Below are 12,808 nucleotides of genomic sequence, written 5' to 3'. Positions count from 1 at the left end.
TTGCGGTGGACAATTGGACACGGACTGACACTTGACACTTTGCGAGAACCAGTGACACCAATACAGTGATCAGTGCTAAAAATATGCACTGTCACTGCACTAATAACTGGCTGGGAAGGGGTTAAACATTCTAGGATGATCAAATGGTTAACTGTGTGCCTAGCCTGTGTTTGTGTTTACTGTAGTGGGTATGGAAAAGAATCACCCCCTCCCTTTAAAATAATCTTGTTCCCACTTTTCTATGAAAGGTAAGGTCCCGTGCCCTTCTAATTCTGTTAATATTTCATATATTTGAAATATTCCATGTTTTACTGGCGTTTTTGAGTTACAGAGCTTTTCAGTTGGGGTTAACTCTTTATCATCTCGGATTGGTTTAGGGATTCTGCTTACTAAATGTTTTTTTGCAAATATTCCCAGTCATTTACCTGATGCCACCCGTGTGTCATTATTAAGTCCTGCTTTGTCCTAATTTTACCGTGTGTAGTGATATCCTTTAATTGTGCGTTTCCCCTTTGGTTTTCCCAACTGTGTCCCATTTCCTGGGGTAAAAAAAATTGTGCCCGTTAATGGGATTAAAGGAAAATCATATTTCCATTTTTCTTGTCGATATAATGTGTCCCATACTTTGAATACAATTTTAGTTAACTCATGTGTGGTTTTGCTGTGTGTTCTCAATTTCGGTGAAATAATTTTTTGAAGTTGTGTCATGTTGAGTGTGTCTTCCATTCTCACCCATCTCTTTTTAGTGTTTATGTTTTCCCATTCTACTAATCTTGCCAATATAATCGCCTTATAATACCTTTTTACATCCGGAAGTGCCATCCCTCCTTTTTTTTCCTAGTTCGCAAATTATTATTTACGCTTTTTTTTTTATAATTTTACACTATTTTGATTGCTGGATTTTATAGGAATTTTTACTCACCGCTGGATTTATTTGACTATTTATATTTATTCTTATATATTCATTTTCATGCACATTGTGAAGCGCTTCAAATATCATTATTTATTATTTACGCTAGCTTTCCTATTCTGCCATATATATTTCAAGATTATTGTTTTTATTACTTTAAAAAAACTTGATGGTATTTCTTTTTTTTCCAAATATAAAGTTTATTAAACTCCATACAGGGGCGGGGAGCCCACCAACACAGACAGTTACATTTGAGAAGAAGTCATGTTACAGTTGAAATGCATATAGAAGAGGTATACAGTGCAAAGCAGTACAGGTTTGATAACATAAAGTACACAGACATATGCATTGTCTACTGTTAAGGTATGTTCTATGGCAATCCTCATCTCGTAGTAGGGATACCTATTAACGGTGGTCCTCGCCCGACTTTCCACTTTACTTTAAAAAGAGAAAAAGGAAGAGGGAAAGAGAACCAAGGTACCTAAAAGGTAGCTAAGAAATAAAAGAGAAAAAGGAAAAGGAGAAACAGGGGGAGAACGGGAAGGAGGTGTGGGGGGGGGGGGGGGGGTAAGAAAAAGGGGGGGTGGGAGGTTCAGGAGGAATGGGGAGGGGAGAAGGAGGGGGGGGGAGGAAGGAAGACACGGCGATGGACGGGTGCTCTCGCTATTCTCGGTCAATGGGGCACAGCCCGTTCAGTTAGATCAGAAGTCGTTGACCCTCATCAGAGAATATAAACATATTCCAGTTATCCCAAGTCTGCTTAAACATCTCCTGCTTATGTTGCGCCGTCAGTATCAAATCCTCCATCTGCTTAATTTCCTCTACTCTTTGAAGCCAGAGTTTTATGGGAGGAGGGAGGGGACCGTTTCCAGAAAAGGGGGATGCAGCCCTTCGCTGCATTAAGCAGATGTCGAACCAGTGATTTTTTATATGTCTTAATAGGTACCGTGGAAAGGTGGAGAAGAAAAAACGCGGGGTCTTCCGGGACCTCGTAATCCGTAAATTTCTGTGTGATTCGCCTAACTTCGCCCCAGAAGGTCTGTATCTTAGGGCATGTCCAAAAGACATGGATCAGGGTTCCCTCCCCCTCTTCACAACGCCAACATAGCCCGGAGGAATCCGGGTAACATTTTCTTAGTCTGGAAGGTGTCATGTACCACCTCGTGAGTAGTTTAAAATTAGATTCTTGTATTTTAGCGCAGAGCGAGGATTTGAGGGAGAGGGAGATGATCGGAGCCTTCTGTGAGGGAGAGAAGGTGCGCTGCAGATCTTTTTCCCACCTGGCTAGGCAATTCAAATGAGGTTGCGACGTTGGCGTGTTCAGTAAGAGATAGGTTTGTGACAAGATGTGAGCCAATGGGGTGTTCTCAGAGCAAAGTGTCTCAAATTGCGTTAGTTCTCGAGTGAAATTGTGTGGTTCTGGGAGTGAGTGGATAAAGTGGTGTAGTTGCAATGCTCTCCAGAAGGTTAGTCGATACGGACCCTCTGGATTGCAGAGATCTTCTAAGGTCGGCCATTTCCCCCCACTGATAAATTTAAATGCACAGTCCCTTCCGGTCTCTTTAAGAGACATTAATTCCGCTGACTCCATGCCTGGTTCAAATTTAGGGTTGCCCAAGATGGGGTATAGGGGAGATGTCTTTGAAGTGTGAGTTGAGTGGGAGGCGATCTGGTGACTATTCCTCAGAGTGGTGCCTATAAGAGGGTGCGCCGTCAGGGAGCCCGGGAGATCGCCGGCACACCATAACGCACCCCCCAAGGGCACATTCGACTGTGATTGCTCCAGTTTTATCCAGAGTTTGGAAGCACCATTTCTCCTCCAATCAAGTACACGCCCCAGATGAGAGGCCATATAGTATAAGCGTATATCGGGCATTGCCAGCCCCCCACAATGTTTGGGTAGGGTCAGCTGTGCGTGGCGCAATCGCGGCCTTTTGTGTGCCCAGATGAATCTGGTGAAAAGTGCTTGGGTCTGTTTGAAGAAAGAGGGCGGGATATGAATCGGTAAAGCTTGAACCAGGTAGATGAATTTCGGTAGGATACTCATTTTAAGCAGGTTACATCTCCCGAACCAGGAATGGAAGCCTGCATGCCATCTGTCTAGCAATGACCGGGTCCTTATCAACAGCGGGGGGAAATTTAGGTCAAACGTCTGTGTCACATCTGGGGGGATAAACGTGCCTAGGTATTTAAGTGCTGATGAGGTCCATTTAAATTTAAAGTTTGATTGGAGGTCAGTTAAAATATTAGGGGGGACCGAAACACCCATTGCTTCAGATTTAGTGAAGTTTATTTTCAGATTCGAGATCTCACCATAGATTTTGAACTCTCGCATTAGATTAGGGAGGGAAATTTTAGGGTTTGTGAGGGAGAAGAGGAGATCGTCAGCATATGCTGAGATTTTGCAGTGCGTATTGCCCACTTGAAGACCTGTGATGTCTGGATGTGATCTGACCCTACAAAGAAAGGGCTCAAGAGAAAGAGCAAAAAGCAGGGGGGACAAAGGGCACCCCTGACGTGTGCCATTCCTGATGGGAAAAGGACTTGAGAGTATACCATTGACCTTCACTTGTGCCGAAGGAGTCGAGTATATGCTGCCAATCCATTTCAGCATTCTGTCACCTAGGCCAACATGACGGAGCACTGAGAACATATAATTCCAGTGCACCCTATCGAAGGCCTTCTCCGCGTCAGTGTTAACAAAGATACTGGGGATTTTCTTAGTCTTTGCTAGATGGACAAGGTTGAGGACTTTAATGGTGTTATCCCTGGCTTCTCTGGATGGGATGAACCCCACTTGATCCAGGTGAATCAGGGAATTGAGGTGCGTCGCTAATCTAGTGGCTATAATTTTAGAGAATATTTTGAGGTCGACATTTAAAAGAGATATGGGACGATAGCTCCCACACAAGCCTGGGTCCTTTCCCTCCTTGTGGATTAAAGATATATGAGCTTTGAGGGCTTCGTTGGGGAAGGCAGAGTCTACTCCTAGTGTGTTGAAAAATGTCAGAAGTCGTGGGCCCAAAACCGATAAGAAAGTCCTATAGTACTGGATTGTATAACCGTCCGGTCCTGGTGCTTTACCTATTTTCATGGCTTTAACTGCGTTTTGTAGTTCATCTAATGTAATTGGTTCATCTAATAGGCCTTTAGTTTCTTCAGTTAGAGAGGGAATTTGGGCTTCCGATACATATTTGTCAATATGTGCTGGACTAGTGGGGGGAGAGATTGTATAGGTCAGAGTAGAAGGCTTCAAAACCCTTTGCGATTTGTCTCGGGATGGTAGCCTTCTTGCCATCTGGTAATGTTATCTGTGGTATGTACGAGGTTGCTTTAAGTTCTTTCACCGACCTAGCCAACAGCTTACCACATTTCTCCCCCGACTCGTAAGACAAATTTACGGCAGAACTGCAAAGCCGCCTTTGCTTTATATAGGAGTAGGTCATTGATTTGTGTTCGCACGTTTCCCAGTTTCACCTCTAGGTCTCCAGAGGGCAACTGTTTGTGTTGGGATTCTAGGGTAGATAGGTCGGCGAGCAATCCGGCAAGCTGTTTATTCCTCTCTTTTTTAATGGTGGCCCCGTGTTTAATAAGTACCCCCCTTAACACACATTTGTGGGCTTCCCACAAAATACCGGGGTCGCAGTCTTGGGTATCGTTTTCCTGGAAATATGTATCTATGGCTTTGGACACATCCCCCAGCACTTCCGGGTTCTGCAACAAACTCTCATTCAGTCGCCAGAAGAGAGATCTAGGTGAGGGTCTCTCAGTAAGCGTATACGTAAGGTAAATTGGCGCATGGTCCGACCATGTGATCTGACCAATTGTGGAAGCTTCCACTAGATGTAGTTGGTCATGTGGCACCAGGAAGAGGTCTATTCTGGAGTATACTTTATGAGGGGAGGAGAAGAAGGTATAGTCCCTCTCTCCCGAATGCTGCAGTCTCCATATATCAAGTAAATGAGCATTATGTATGGATTGTTTGATACATTTTCGGTGTGACTGCGATAAAGAGGAGGTGCCTGAGGATGTGTCCACTGAGGGATCTAGGGGCACATTAAAGTCACCCCCCATGATCAGTTGGCCCTCCCTGTATGCCATTAGTTTCCTCATTGTACGCCTGATAAAGTTTGCCTGCTGTTCATTGGGTGCATAAAGGGTGGCCAGCGTGAACTGAGCTTCTCCCAAACGTCCCTTTAGGAACAAATAGCGCCCCTCGGGGTCTGCCATCATTTCCTGGAAACGCCACGGCAACCTATTGGAGATCAGGATCGACGCGCCCCTAGATTTGGCTTTACAGTTTGTGGAGTGGTAAACATGTGGAAAGGATCTATTCTGGAGTGCAGGGGATTTGTTTGTTTTAAAATGGGTCTCTTGTAGGAACGCAATGTCTGAGCGTGATTTTTTGAGATCGTGCAGTAGCATGCGTCTCTTTTCAGGGGTGTTAAGACCCTTGGCATTAAGGGATGTCACCTTAAAAGTGTCCACCGCCATGTCTTCCGAAAGGGTAAAAAAAAAAAAAAAAAAAAAAAAGGAAAAAAAGGGAAAAACTGTCTAGTAACCCAGTCGAGGAGGGGGGGGGGGGGGAGGAGGGGGAAGGAAAAGAGAAGGAAATAAGGGGGGGAGAAAAAAAAGAAGGAGCAGAAAAAAGGTAGGACAGCGACTTCTCACACTCTAGCTGTCTCACCTAGTGCACGTCTAAATTAGTAAGGCAAAACTTACTTTAAAGTGCATAATACCCTTAAAAACCTCGGGTACCTGCAGGGCCTATGTGGGGTGTGGATGGATACCGCCCGTGTGTGAGGTCCCGGGACTCCCACCCATCTTGGTGCACGTAAGAAGCTATATTGTAACTGGCATATAATATAACTAAAATAAAAACAAAACAAATACAGAAGAAAACTGGTTACTCCGGTTAATCCCGGTACTCATATACCCAAAGAGACGGATTAGGGGTCTCCTCTCCTCCTTTATGACCACTATCTTTGATTGGTCGGTGATCCGCGGAGGGGGAATGCACGGGCCTACGGCCAAGCATATACAGGGTGCATTCTCGCCTCAGTGTGGATTTGGGATATTCCCCTTTGCTAGCCTCCAGCCGAAGCTTATGCTGGCAGGCCCCGCCGGTCTCTCCGGCTGCTATCGTCGCCAGGTGGGAGAGGAGACCCGTCATTTTCAGAGATCAATAGTATAGAGCAGCCTCAGCCTCTCCTCCTCCCTCCTAGCCAAGTATCTCCCTCATTGAACTGCATGGTCTCCTATGTGAACCCGCAGTTCAATGCATAGGAAAAAGTCAGCATAGCCATATAGACCTCAACTAGACATCCCCTCCTGTCAAATAGAAATAAAACATAACATTTAGAATGCAAACCTAAGAGGGGAAGTCCAGCAATTGAAAGACACTGGTTACCTCACGCCTGACCGGCAAACCGTAACCCGGGTTAAACGTAGATCTGATCAAGGCAGGTTGAATCATTCTCTGGTGTGTCCTCAGATCGAAAAAGTTCCTCCGGAAAGTCCGATGCGGGTGCAGGCAATGAAACAACTTGGCCATCAGAGAACCCTTTGTCCGACGTGTAGAGGGTTAGAGGAAAGTCTCCAGGGGTCTCCCCATGGCTGGTGTAGGGATAGTATGGCCTCAAGCGTTGTGGACTGAGTCAGAGCGGCCCAGGTAGTCAGCAACATCAGGTCATGGGGTCGTATCCGAACCCGAGAGTCATGCAATATGAGGGGACCAAAGGAGCTCTTTCAGGTCAGGGCCCCTTGCGGGGGGGGTAAACGCGCGGAGGTTATGAGGATCTCCAAAAGGGGGTGACAAGGGGGGCTACACAGCAACAGTCCGTGGAGCTACCAAGCAGCATCGCCTGCAGTGTGAAGGAGAGGAGGGAGAACGAAAGTGTACTCACATCTCCCGCTGGCTCTCCTGGGAGAGAGATCGGGGACGACGTCCGCTTCTCTGTGTCCTCTGCGGTCTTGGTGCCTGGGGACACATTGTGTTAGGGCGCCCCGGAGCTCTGGGTAGATAGGCTAGCCAGTTGGGGACGTCAATTGGGTCTGTGCCTAGGAAATCAAACACGGCCGGTAGAGAATCCGGAGAGCGTAGCAGGAAGGATCTCTGCTCCTTGATGAAAGTCACTGACAACGGGAAGCCCCATCGGTAAGTGGCGTTGCAGCGCCGGGCAAGGTCTAGCAGAGGTTTCAGTATGGCTCGGCGGATGAGGGTCGATCTGGATATATCTGGAAGAAGCTTCACATGTGCGCCATCAAATTCCACCTCTCCCGCCTCCCAGGCTCCTCGTGCAATGGCCTCCTTATGGGTGTAGTGATGAAGGCGGCAGATCACATCCCTGGGTCTAGCTGGATCCGACGATCTGGGACCCAGGGCTCTGTGTACCCGGTCGATTTCGACCCGCTCCGGTAAATGGTCTCCGGCTATTCTCCGGAAAATGTCCGTCACTGTGGCCTGGAGATCAACTTGTCCCGTAGCTTCTGGGAGGCCTCGGAGCCGCAAGTTGTTCCTGCGGCTCCTATCCTCCATTTCCTCCATTCTGAGCTGTAGTTCTACCGCTGAGGTATTGTGATCCACTTGGCTCGTCTCTAGGGAGGAGACTCTCTGCTCCAGGGCCGCGAGCGAGGTCTCGCCTGATGTCAGTCGCGTGTTGAGCGAGTGTACCTCTTGCTTCACTATATTCAGCTCTTTCCTATGTGCTGCCTCCACCTTCCCCATGAGGGCTTCAATGTCCGCTCTGGTCGGCAGTGCTCGTAGGAGAGCCTTCAGTTCAGCATCCGCTCCAACTATGAATGACTGGCGGGGAGTCTCATCAAAGTTTGCTTCTGATAGGCCGGGGGAGTTGGAGTAAAGCATCGGACTGCGGGGCCCCTCCAGGAGGGCTGGGGTCGCCATGAGGTCGGGGGTTTGCGAGCACGAGGCACAGGGATCCGCCATCTTGAGGTCTGGGGAACCGGGAAGAGATCTGCCAAAAAGCCTCTGTAAGTCGGCTAGTGCGGGTGTACCAGGTGCCGGGCCAGGCTTCTTCTTGTTCCTCCTGTAAGTGCCCTTCTTAGCTGAGAGCATTCTGCGAAAAAAGAGCTAAAATAGCCAAGATGGGTTAGGAGAGGCCGGGAGCTCCGTGCAAACACGTCTTCACTCGGTCATGTCCGGACCACGCCCCCCACTTGATGGTATTTCTATCGGGAGCATTTGAAATTTGTATATTATTTTTGGTAAAATCACCATTTTTAATATATTTATTCTCCCTATCCATGAGATTGGTCTCCTCGATATATTTTTTCATCTCCGTTTTAATTTTGTTGAGTAATGGAATATAATTGGCATAGTATAGCTTCTCTAGGGTAGGTGTTATTTTAATTCCTAGGTATGTTAATTCTTTTCTTTCCCAAGTGAAAGGCAATTCCTGTTGTAATAATTTTTCCTCTTTTTTATTTACACTAAGGGCTCCTTCACACACACTGTGCAGCGACGGACCTGTCAGAGCGCCGCTCTCCCCTATGGGGATCGGATGACGACGGAGCGTAGAGTCTGTCGTCACCCGATCCGATCCACAGACGGATGGAAAAGTAAGTTTTTTCTCCGTCACACTTTTTTGGATCAGAGCGGGTCGGATGTCAGCGGACATGTCACCGCTGACATCCGATGCTCCATAGAGCTCTATGGAGCGTCCGTTCAGGTCCGCCTAAAAAACTGACAGGCGGACCTGAACGGACAGTCCGTGTAAAAGAGGCCTAAGACTTAATATTACAGTTTTTATGGGGTCAATCTTAAAATTCGTAAGCTCTCCATATTCTTTCAATTCTTTTATTAGGCTTGGAAGCAACAGCCTTAGTTTGGTCATATATAGGAGTATGTTGCATACACTGCCACCTTATGCTCTTCCTCTCTCACCTTAACCCCTCCTATATCCACATTTTTTCGTATTTTTGTTAGTAGTGGTTCTAATGCAATTACATATAGGAGTGGCGAGAGCGAGCATCCTTGTCTTGTCTCACTGAACATCTCAAAAGCAGACAACATACTCCCATTAACCCCAACCCTGGCTGTAGCGATGTTTATATAAGTTGCCTATCCATCTCATAAATCTCGGTCCCAGCCCCCAAAGTGCATCCATCATAAATCCCCAATCAACTCGATCAAATGCTTTTTCGGCATCGATTGAAATAAGAAGCATTGGAGAATTACTCTATTTTTCCTTGTTCATTAATAGTATGGTTCTTATACTATTATCCCTACCCTCCCTTCCCGGTACGAAGCCTGCTTGGTCTACATTTATCAGATCTGGCAAAAAGTTTTTTTAGTCTCGATGCCAGAACTTTTGCAAATAGCTTTGTCTGCATTTAACAATGCTATGGGCCTATAATTAGAGCAAATGGTTCTATCTTTTCCTGCTTTCGGTATTACTGGGGTATTACCTGGGCCTTTTTCCCCCTGGTGTTTACTTTAGGGCTTTATAAATTTCATCTTGGGTAATTGGTTCATCTAATAATTCTGCACTTTCTGTTGTTATTTTTGGTAGGTTAACTTCCACTAGATATTCCTGTATTTTAGATTTTCTACGCTCTTCCTCCTGTCGAGTTTCGTTATTTCTAATTGCGTATAGTGCAATATAATATGTTTTAAAAGCATTTGCGATAGAAGTTGTTTTATATTTCATTTCGCCTTTCTCATTTTCTATCTTTTCTATATAATTTGAGGTTTTTTTTTTCCTTTGATATTTTTTCTAGGTATTTCCCAGACTTGTTCCCCCACATGTATCTTTCTTTCGCAACATTTTTAAATACTTTTCTAGTTTCTTGTTCCATCATGTCCTTTAACTGGCCCCTTTTTATAACACTCTTCTGATACGTTTCTATATCTAATTGTGTTTTTGTTCCAACTCATGTAGTTCTTTTATTGCATTTTTCATTTTTATCTCTTTTTTTTCCCAACTCCTATGGAGATCAATTTCCCCCTAATATAGGCTTTATGAGTCTCCAAAATTTTCGCTTTTGTTACATCCTGTGTGTCATTTACACTGAAATATTGATCAATCTCAGTCTTTACTATTTTTCCAACTTCTACGTCATCTATAAGATCTTCGTTCAACCTCCAAGTCCCTTTTCTCTGCTCTCTGTCCTTAAAACTCATCTTTACTGTTACCGGAGCATGATCAGAGATTGAGATTATTCTGATCGATGCCTCCACTACATATTCCAGTATTTCATGATCCAGCAGAATGTAATCTAATCTCGAGTATGTGTCATGCACCGTTGAGTGAAATGTAAAGTTTTTTTTTTCTTTGGTGTGATACTCTCCATACATCAATTGTTGACTATACACTTTTTTTAGTTGTTTATATTCTCGAATCGGTGCGCTAGACGTACTATCAAGATCATGGTCTATTGAGAAATTAAAATCTCCTGCCAAAATTAAATGGCCTTGTTCAAACTCTTAAAAGGATTAAGAATCCCCTTTAGATATTCTTTGGGATATCTATTGGGGCAATATACATTTGCTAGTGTATACCTTTTCCCTTGAAGGGACCCTCTCAGGAACAAGAAGCGACTATCAGGGTCGACTTTCCTTTCTTCTAGAATAAAACGAATGTTTTTTGCTATTCTTATGGTGACTCCTTTTGCCCTTTTATTTGGGGTGTCCCCATTAAACCATGTTGGGATCCGCCGTGAGTATAGTTTAATATTTGAGTCCAGTGCTATATGCGTCTCCTGTAAGAAGATTATCTCAGCGGAGTACCTTTCCAGCTCTTTTAGCACTGTGTCTTTTTGAGGGGAGTTCAGCCCTCTTACATTGTATGTAATAAACTTAACGTCAGTCATCTTGTTTTTTCTTCCCTTATTCACCTTTCTTACTTCAATAGAAAAATTGGGACGAACAGATCTTACCCCCCCCCCACAATTCCCTCCCCCTTTCTGTTGGGACCTTGACCCCAAGGTCTGGAGCACTCCCTTAGGGACCTCCTTGTCCCCCTGCTCCCTTTGGCCTGAGGTGGAGTTCTGTATGGAGCTGTGTTTACTAGTGCAACTTATAACATCCAAGTGAAAGACAGATCATCAACATGTCAGAAAAAAAACAAAACTTTTTTTCCATGTGGCCTCAGAATGTTTAAGGTGCGTTTAAAGGAGTTGTAAAGGCAGAAGGTTTTTTTATCTTAATGCATTCTATGCATTAAAATAAAAAACCTTCTGTGTTTAGCAGCCTCCCCAGCACCTGTAGTGGCACTCTTTTCTCTCCCTGTATTCACAGTACAGAAAGGCAGCAAAGGAAGCCATTGGCTCCTGCTGCTGTCAATTAAATGTTTTGAGCAGAGGGCAGGGCGTGGGACTGAGCTCCGCTCCGGAGCAAGCCTGCACATGTGCCTCTATAGGAAGCAGTTTCCTCTGGCAGCGCACGAAGAGTCATCGTCGAGAACACTGGCAGCGGACCCCAGAAAAGGAATATTGGTGTCAATACTAAGCATTTGCACGAGTACTTGTGCTCTGATACCCAACACCGATATCTTTGTGGTTCAATTTGAGCCCATACAAAAAACACATGGACTCAAAATGTACTGCAAAGAAGCGCATGCGATTTGGACAAAAATGTGGTGTGATTCCTTTCCGAATCACATGCAGTTTCCCGCATTGCTCCTGTGTGAACTTAGGCTTGTACTAGTGACTTGAGTTTGGGTTCACACCAGAGCGTTGCAGGAAACAACATGCGATTCAGACAGGAATAGCACCACATTCGTGTTCAAATCGTATGCAATTTTTTTGCAATGCGATTTGAGCCTATTCATTTAGTATGGACTCAAATCGCACTGCAAAGGTATCAGTACTCGGTATCGGCAAATACTTGAGTACAAGTATTCGTCGGGACTATAGAGGCACAAAGAAATAAATCTTTAAATAAAAATTGTCTATTTTTATATATACATTGAGGTTAAAAAAAAAAAAAAAAAAGTGTACAAACGAACAATGCAGCTTGAAATTTAAAATATCAGATCTCATGGTATGAAATACAAATTGGGATAGATTATCCAACAGCGGTGGGAATTAAGATACCTAGATACACAGTTTTCCATGTTATCTTTTTTATTTTAGGGGGGAAAAAAAATGTTCAACTTTACAACTGCTTTAACCATCTTCCCCCTCCCCAAAACAGCCCTACTAACAGCTGCAAAAATAAAACCTCCAGTGAAGCTCCTCTATAATTAATAAAGTAAAAAAAAATGTAATTAAATTAAAGGACTTCCACCTTCCAACATATGCAAATATGTAAACATTTAATTTACAGTTCACTCCAAACTGATGAGCTGTAAAGGTTTTAATGTGTTGCCTGCGAACTATTTTGGAGATTGTAATATTTTGCCTTTCACACATTTGAGGTTTGACAAGTTTGGCATTGCTTATTTACTCAAAACAGTGGCAGCTTTTGTATTTTACAAAACAAAATTAGAGAACATATTGCATTGGTGTGCATTAAAATTATACTACTGTATTTTTTTTACTAAAGATATAACTCAGCTAAACATTTCCGCAAATACCGTTTGGCATATAAATATGCGACTACCATTTTTATATTCTACTGGTCCTCAGATTTAGAAAAAAAAAAAAAAAAAAAAAAAACGTCTTTGGGGACTTCTGAATTTTTTAAGAAAATAATTTGTATTTTAAAGTGTAAAATAAATGTTTCCTACAGTGTGAGGTCTAGAGTTAAAAGATATATTTTCTGGCATTTTTTAAATAAGTTTGATAACAATGAACAGGGTATTTTAAGCCAAAGTCAAGCAGACCACTAGGCACGATAATGCAGCACGAAGTATGAATATGTAAAAAAAAGTTTTTTTTTTTTTTTTTTTTTTTTTTTTAGAAAAAGAAGAAGAAGAAAGAAAAAAAAAAAACTCT

General features: G+C 43.8%; 1 protein-coding gene across 15 annotated transcripts in view; it reads right to left on the bottom strand.

Annotated features, from left to right (window-relative positions):
* Nucleotides 1–12,808, bottom strand: part of CASK (calcium/calmodulin dependent serine protein kinase) — a 508,902-nt gene that overhangs the window by 266,401 nt on the left and 229,693 nt on the right. The window lies entirely within an intron of this gene.

Source organism: Aquarana catesbeiana, linkage group LG02, assembly GCF_042186555.1.
Source record: "Aquarana catesbeiana isolate 2022-GZ linkage group LG02, ASM4218655v1, whole genome shotgun sequence".
NCBI classification, from domain to species: domain Eukaryota; kingdom Metazoa; phylum Chordata; class Amphibia; order Anura; family Ranidae; genus Aquarana; species Aquarana catesbeiana.
Note: the sequence above shows the minus strand (reverse complement) of the source record. Positions and strands in the feature narration are given on the sequence as shown.